The sequence below is a fragment of the Panthera tigris genome, chromosome D1 (genome assembly GCF_018350195.1).
Source record: "Panthera tigris isolate Pti1 chromosome D1, P.tigris_Pti1_mat1.1, whole genome shotgun sequence".
Lineage (NCBI taxonomy): Eukaryota > Metazoa > Chordata > Mammalia > Carnivora > Felidae > Panthera > Panthera tigris.
Window position 1 is genome coordinate 85,660,203 of NC_056669.1, and position 6,840 is coordinate 85,667,042.

Sequence of the window (6,840 nt, forward strand, 5' to 3'; positions counted from 1 at the left end):
TCTCCTTCCCAGAGCAGAGAGGGGAGGCGGGGAGGAGGGCTTAAGCCCCAGGTGGCCCCAGGGACCTTCTTCCCTTCCTGTGGCACTGCTGTCTCCTGCCGTCCTGTCTTTTACATCTCAGGTTTCTCCCTCAGTCTGGTGATGATGAACCAGACTCACCCAATCTGCCCGCCCAAGCACTGACCCTCTTCCAGTCTTATCTTAGGCCCTTACCCTACCCTGCTATACAGCACAGGGGTCCTGAACTTGGAATCTGAAGACCCAGGTTCATGCCCCATCTCTGCCATTCACTGTGTGACTGTGAATACATTTCTTGGACTCTCTGACTTTTGCTTCCTTTTCTGAAAACAGATCACAGAGAAAAAAAGCTGTTATGAGAGTCAAATGACAAAATGGAAAATTCTGCAAACCAGAAGGCAACAAACTAGAAGTTTAAAAATTCTTCTCCCTCTCTTTTTTTCCCTTTTAGCAGTGGCACCCTCTGTTCCAAAAGGTGTCTTAAGTGGAGCTCCAATGTGTTAAAGAGAGGAAAGACAGAGCGTTCTGGATGAAGCAGGGGCAGAGCCCCACACCCTTTGCCATTCCCTCTACATCTGTTCTCGACTTCATAGTTTGGAAACCACCTGCCTCTATTAACAGTCACCATTAGTAACTGCTAATCAGAAAGCATTCTGGAAATAAAATCCATGCTATTACAGATAACATGAATGGAACATAGCCCACTATGGCCTTCAGGTACTTATTCGCACTGATGGTTTTCAGTCAGACCTACAGGGGGGCAGACTTGCACCTCCTTGAGTATCAACCTCTTATCACAGCAGCCTGGCATCACTCATGCTTCCCCATGATGACGCCTGCTTCATTCACCACATCCCCCTGCTCTCTCCTGTCTTACACTCATGGCTATTTATCCTTTAAAAGAGGTATCTTCTGTCCACTTTGTGACTCACCCCTACACACATAGGTGCACACACACATAAACACACACACACTTAACAGCTAGATAAAAGTACAAATTTCTTAAAACCAGTCCAGGAAGAATGAGCTACAGATACATTAACAAGAATGCTTTGGAGTCCCCTAACGATCCTTACCACCAAGCAAGTTTCCAAAAGTGACTACAAATCATTGACCCCGGCTGACTAATGCGTCTGTAGTCAAGCATGGAGCCTGCTGGACAGAGGAGGGTCTGGCAGGTTTGGGCGTGTTAGCAGAGCTCCCCTGATCAGCCTCACTCAGGCCCAGCTTTAATTCAAATAAGCGTTCGTGCAGGACGCAGCACCACCTCCCCCCACCTTGCACTCTGCCTCTTTCATTAAGCAGTTCTTCCCCCAGATCTAAATGCTAACTGTCTGGCAGGCTGCAGAGCCGCATTCCCTACCCCCAGCCCCTGAGAGGCCCAGAGGGAAAGTCAGCAGGCACAATTACAGCTTTCACGTGTCTTTCTGGAGAGAAGGCTTAAGTGTTATTTTATATATTTTCTCTGCACCATGTCAGTGATTTTTCTCGGGAAGCACAGCCTCAGGCGTCCCCCCCACCACAATGAAAATTTCATAGAAAACTTATCCAGACTAAGAAAGGCAACATTTTTTTTTTCTCCTGAGAGCTATGTGGGCTGCTTTCTGCCCCATGCTACTGTTATAAACACAGAGTCACAGTAAACTCACGAAGACAGGGGAGGGGTGTAAAAATAGGAACATGGAAGAGAAGAGGGGAATTAGAGACATCAGGAGAGGGCTCCTCACTAATAGGAAAGAAGAATAACAGATTGCTTTCTTTACAAACGAGAGAATCAGGCCTGCAAGGGGCCTTGCCTGCTTCCATTCCCAAACCAACGCTCCAGCCCGCGGGCATTCGTGGCTTTCTTGTGCCCTCTAGTGGACAAAGGTGGTCACTTTTTTTTTTTTTTTTTTTTCCTTGAGTGACAGCCAGAGTCTCTTATGCACTTGTCGGCCTTCTTATTACATCATGAATTTTGATAAGCCCATTAGCCAGCCAGGCAGCCAGGAGGAGGATGTCTTTCTCACTTGATGACTACACAATGAGGAGTAATATATTTTAATTTAAACACCATAAACCTATTGAGTGCTTAATTAACTTTAACCGTCTTTAGGGGAATGAAGCCAATTTGAGGGGGTCAAAAGGAGTTGTTTCAATATCAAACAGTTTTACATAGTCAATCCATTCATTCGGCCTACAGCTACTGATTAACACACAAAATTAACATGTTAGTAAAAATTCATATTCAGGCCTCTAGGGAAATTAAGATGCGCATGCACAGGGCATGATTAGCACAGCTATTGTTTTCTCCCAACAATATAATTTAATGGGTTTTTAGAATTACAGAAAGAGAGACTTGGTGCTGGTTTGAATTGATTATTTACCACAATGCTTTGAAATATAGAAAGGATAGAAAACATCTCAAGCCAAAGGGGCCAGCGAACAGAAGCGGATGGGCTCAGAGTGAGTGTATCTTACTAAGGAGCTTGGCCAGGATGAACTGATGGAGAGGCAGGCTGGGCACCACAACCAGACACGAGCCCAGGGCCAACAAGAGGAGTGGAGAGAGGCTTTTTGGATGCATGAAAAAGCACAGTAAGAGCTGTCTTCCCAGGGAGGAGGAAATCATTTCATTTAAGATTTAATCATACTACACACCCAGCCTATCTCCCAGAGGTATCTGAGGTATGTACATTATTCAAACACACATGAAAAGAATAAATAAAAAAGAATGTAATTTTGTATTTTTTAAAAAATAAGGAGTCAACGGGGGTACCTGGGTGGCTCAGTTAGTGAAGCCTCCGACTTTGGCTCCGGTCATGATCTCACAGCTCCTGAGTTCGAGCCCCGCATTGGACTCTGTGCTGATAGCTCAGAGCCTGGAGCATGCTTTGGATTCTGTCTCCCTCTCTATGCCCCACGCCCGCTCACACACTCTCTCTCTCTCTCAAAGATAAATAAACATTTTTTAAAAATTAAAAAAAAATAAGGAGCCAATGAGAAAGAGAACAGAGAGCAACCGAGTAAGATCGTTACCACATTCACAAAGCAGATTTAGTTCTGAGCTTCCTGGTAGCCAAGGAAAAAGTGCTAAGAGCACTGGGATATCTAGTTCTCATTATCTGATGTCCTGAAGACAACATACAAGTTTGTCTGGATCGACATATTTCCTTCCTCACCCTGAATTTGAGAGATTGATTTTGTAATTGCTTGCAGACAGGTCATCACATACGAGGGTTGTCAGTGTGTTTAGCAAAAGATACAAAAGTGTTCTTCACAAAGTACTTCTTATGTTAATGCTCCATAATATGTAAGGACAAAACTTGAGATTGAAACTGGCAAAACCATTTCTTTAGTAGAGTACTAAAATAATACAGTGTAGGTATATGCTTTCTGGTGATCTTTCTAGAATCTCTGTTGTAACAATAGTAGCTTTAGGACCCAGACAAGCAGGAAACAAAAAAGGACTTTTTCTTCCCACACAACTTACAGGATCTCTATAAGAACCTTGATCGCCTTCAGTCTCTCCCCGTCTAAACCATCTCTACATGGCCAAGAAACAAATCCTTCTAAAACCTTTACCTTAGGGGCACCTGGGTGGCTCAGTCGGTTGAGGGTCTGACTTTGGCTCAGGTCCTGATCTCGCAGTTTGTGGGTTCGAGCCCCGCATCAGCCTCTGTGCTGACAGCTCGGAGCACTACCTCACACAAATCCTCCAGCCAAGCAGGCTGGTCTTTCACCAAACCCTCACCATGCCTCCAAGCCCCTATTCACGCCAGTCTCCCATCCCACGCTGGATTGCCTTTACTCATCTTCAGATCCTTCTTCCTCCACCAAACCGTTCTCCACTCTCCTCAAAGACTAATTTTCTGCACAATAAATAGTCAAGGCCCTTTACTATCTGACCCCAATCCCGTTCCTGCCATTACCTTCTATGTATCCCAAGCTTCAGGCTATGAACGCCTGCTTCTCCCCAAACTCACTACCGACGTCTTTGCCCACATCATCCTCCTGCCTTGCTGTCCATCCCTGCTTTCAAGCTGGCACACCCTCCTTCGAGACACAGCTCACCTGAAACCTCTTCTGTGAGGTTCCCACCCGCCGGGCAGGTCACCTTCTTCTGCCCTCGGTTCCCGAAGTGCACCACCCACACCTCTTCCATCCCCGGCACAGTTTACTGCAAATATTTAGGTCGGCTTCCATCCCCCCTGCCACACTGGGAGCTCCTCGATGACAGGTTGAGTGTTTTAAAGGCTTTTTCTTTCTTCTTTTTTTCACCTCCTGTGGTAAACGGTGCCTGGCACTTATTAGGGTTAGTTGAATTAAATCACTAGGTAATCCTCAACCACGTGCACACCCCACTAGACTCAAAGCTCCTGTATGACAGGGTTGCAGGGTTCTGCTTCTCTGGTCTCTCAGGCTGTTCCTCATGTCGTGGGAGAGCAGTCCTTCTCTCTGCTTGCTGTTGTAGAAAGACCTTCCGCTGTCTGTCTGACTGACTGTCTGTGTATCTGTCTGCCTTCTTCTCTCCCTTATCTCTTTCTTCGCTCAGTAGCTTTTATTCACCAAAGAAGTCTGGCAAAGGGGACAGATATAAGGAGCCAGACAGGGAAAAACAGAATGGTTGAAAGGACCCAAGAGCACGGCCTCTTTCCACACCCAGCTGGCCTTGTTTCCCCGCACTGGAAAAGGCCCAAGGCCAAAAGGTGTTTTAAAACCAGGTCCTTCAGCAAAGTGAGCAGACCACAGCAGTCAGGTCACTTTAACAGGCTGGGGCCAGGGTGATGGAGACAGGGACTGGGTTGGTTCTGGGACACGAGACAGGACTGAGACTGTGGTACAGAAGAGCTCGGGACCTGGGAACCACACATGTGTCAGGACCGTGAGGGGAACGACGCCGTCCTGGGTATCTGCAACTGACCTTCCTGAAGGCCACCCCTCAACACAAATGGGCAGAAACTTTCCGGGGGGGCAGTTTGGCCCACTCACTTCAGTCTTAACAATGTATGCATTCTTAGGACTCAATTTATTTAGGGATTTATGCCACATAAATAACCACAGATGTGTTCCAAGATTTAGCTATCTAGACATGCATGACAGTATTATTTAGTGAAAAGCTGGACACATGCTCAATAGATCAATTAGTTAATGAGATGATAGCATCCATTCCACGAAATACCAGCTAAGTGGCTTAATAGTTATCGACAGAAAAAAATATTCATCCAATTTTATTAAATCAAAACAGCATGGAATAAACATTTCTACAGTATAATCCTGTTTTGCTTTAAAATATGTGTATGTTGGGGCACCTGGGTGGCTCAGTGGGTTGAGTGTCCGATTTCGGCTTAGGTCATGATCTCATGGTTCCTGAGTTCGAGCCCCACGTCGGGCTCTGTGCTGTCAGCTTGGAGCCCAGAGCCTGCTTCGGATTCTGTCTCCCTCTCTCTCTCTGCCCCTCCCCTGCTCACACTCTGTCTCTCTCTGTCTCTCAAAAGTGAACTCATGTTAAAAAATAAAAGAAAAAAATAAAACTAAAAATATATGTATGTGAATGAAAACAAAAATTTATGGAAGGCTATTTACCAAGATGTTCACAGCAGTTATCACTATATAATAGAGTCATGGTGCCTTTTTGTTGTAAGTTTTTCACTCATCTGCAATTCAAAATTTTCTAACAATAAAATTGTGTTGCTTTTGTAAAAAGAAAAAGACAATAGGAGTTATATTTTTAATTATTTTTTAAAAGCTGATCATACAGCTTTACAGCTATTCCCACGCTTTATTACAAATACGATCCCGAGTTTTACGAAAGAAACTATGATCTTACCTGGCTAAGACTGATTGCTACCCAGCACCCATTCTTCCCTTCTTTGGTAACATAACCCCAATGTTATCCTGGATGACAATCACTCAGCTAAATGACTGCATTTTCCAGCCTCCCTTGCAGATGCTGTGGCCCTGAGACTTAGTGTTGCCCAACGACAGGGATACAGAAGTGCTGTGTGGGGCTCCCAGGAAGACTCTTTGAGGAAGTGCATTCCCCTAGAAATTCGGCCCACCTGTCCCTCCTGCCTTCCTCCTGCTTGCTGCCATGATGACTGAAGTTCCAACAGCTTTCCTAAATCCATTTTTACAGGGAAAAAAATTACATTTTTGTTTAAGCTCCTGTTATTTTGGATTTTCTGCTCTACCTACCCCCCCACTGCTCACAGTGGGTCAACAGCTACTGGGTGGGGGGAATACAGGAGGAAAAGGACTTGAAATTTTAACTTGGGGTGGCAACGAAAGCCAGCAAATCCTTCAGAGCTGGGCTTTCATGTGTTATTATTTAAAATCATAAATGCTGACATTTATGCCACTGAGGGAGGAAATGCCATTATTTCCAGCAATAACAGCACGGAGCTATGGCAAGTTGTTTCACTTAGAAGATGTTTAACACAGGTCTCGTAATTGTCACTTAATGGGTCAGGGAACCAAGAGAGACCTGCCTTTGTGTGTTAAGGCCTCCCTTCTGCAGATCACAAACGTTTCCTTTTATGTTTAGGAAATGTAATTACAAGCCAGAATACCACCACAAAGCTCATTGCTTTTGCGGGGCTTTAGTCCTTTCAGTATTTTACAAATGCTACAGGCTGCAGAAGGCAAAGCTTAACTCCCAAGACCCTTTGGGGAACACTTAATCGTGCCCTTCGAAGGACTGGTCACCAAGTATAACACTGATGTTGGACAAGGCTTCCAGGTGACTTTTTAACCACAGCCTTCCCCAAACTGAAGCCTTCAGGCACCTCTCTCTTGCCTTATTTATTCCTACTAATCTTTTAAGATTCGGATCTGGTGTTC